We start from the raw sequence: 1,601 nt of genomic DNA, 5'->3' as shown, positions 1-1,601 counted from the left end.
GTCAGCAGCTTGATCTATTCGGGTTCCTACTCAAGTCTCCTCCAAATCAAACTTGATCCCTGGTGATTTCATGCAGACTTCCCCATGGGGAGGGGGGGTATTTTTGGAAACAATTCAAAAGTGGCTTGTCATTGCTCAGAGATGTTGTTTTAACTTTCCAGTTTAGCTTCAACCTAGTATTTTCTGGAGATCTCTCACTGAAGTACCAAGCAGGATCCTCTCTCAGGCCAGAAGCTTGCTGCCATTTACTAACATTAAAGTTGTGCATATACTCATTAAAGTTGTACACCGTCTGAAAATGATTCAGAAACACAGGCAGGCAGGAAAGGTGCGGTTGCTTTAAGAAGGAATCCCCTTCATAGGGTAAGTTAAGTCTGAAAATCGGCAGCGGAAAGAGCAGAAGAGAGGTGCTGTTTTGGGGGATCTAAAGCTCCTGCTCCCCATCATTTTCAAAGCATGCACAGCCTAGTGCTCATTATTTGGTGATCTGGACAGACCAGACTGAATATCCTTCCTTGCCCTTAGACTTACCGGTCTGAGCACTCGCAGAACCTCCTTCAGGACAGCCTGGATGCTGTTGACAGAGCAAAGCACCAGCGAGCTAACCACCACATCCACAGAGCCGTCCGGTACCGAAGAGATGTCCTCGGCGGAGCCGACCACAAAATTCTCGAACTGCAGGTGCGTATTCTGAGCCATGCTCTCCAGGAGGAGGTTTCTAAAGTTGGGATTGTAGTCCACGCAGGTAATGCGCGAGTTGGGTGGATAAAACTGAAAATTGGTGCCGGAGCCCACACCGATCTCCAGCAGGTGGAGCTTTCCCAAGTCGTCGGCGAAGTCCCGCAGGTTCTTGAACAGCGTCTCCTTTTCCTTGTGCATTCTTATATTGTAGACTTTGCTCGATGCCATAATGACAACTGGGAACGTTTTTTTACAAATAGGGTCCCATAAGCCAAAATAGGCAAGCACATGGATGGGCAGGATGAGGATTTTCATGCATTGTTGGAAGATGAGAAGCAGCATCGTCGCCGGACTAGGAAGAGAAGCCCTCCCTGCAGCAAAGCAGCTTGATTTCCTCAATGTTTTGCTTTAAATATAGCTCGCTCCTCCCCGTTCCCTTAATGAAGTTGCGCAAGCAAACCGACACACATACACACACCCCCGGTTGGGATATGTTCCAGTTCTTCCTTAAAGTGTCAGCGACTCTTTCAGTCACTTGTTGAAAAAAATACCCAGTAAACATTTGAATTTGATTTAAATGCAGATTGTATTTATTAATTCAATTTTTATGTCATCCATCTCCCTTGCAAGATGACTCTGGGTGGCTTACAAGTTATTGTTAGAAGTAAGTCTTCATCCTGGTTCATCCAAGCCGGGAATAAATAAGCAAACATGGTGACTGCTTTGGGAAGAAGGTTACAGTTTATTGCAGAAGAAAGATGGTCCTTGCAAGAAGGAGCAGAGGAGAAGAAAGCGCCAGAGCACATGGGTAGAAGGGCTTTTATACCCCCTCCAGCCCTGCTTGGAATAGTTTCCTGTTCCTGTGGCATGAACTTTGAGGATATTTCTGAGTGTTTTTCTAGGCCTTGATATCTGTGGTT

The 1,601-nt window shown here is 46.1% G+C and overlaps 1 pseudogene; it reads right to left on the bottom strand.

Moving 5' to 3' along the window:
- Window positions 1-531: 531 nt before the first annotated feature.
- LOC107302169 lies at window positions 532-1,122 on the bottom strand (annotated as a pseudogene).
- Window positions 1,123-1,601: the final 479 nt, after the last annotated feature.

This window comes from Protobothrops mucrosquamatus, unplaced genomic scaffold, assembly GCF_001527695.2.
Source record: "Protobothrops mucrosquamatus isolate PMUCROS unplaced genomic scaffold, P.Mucros_1.0 scaffold31182, whole genome shotgun sequence".
NCBI classification, from domain to species: Eukaryota; Metazoa; Chordata; class Lepidosauria; order Squamata; family Viperidae; genus Protobothrops; species Protobothrops mucrosquamatus.
Note: the sequence above shows the minus strand (reverse complement) of the source record. Positions and strands in the feature narration are given on the sequence as shown.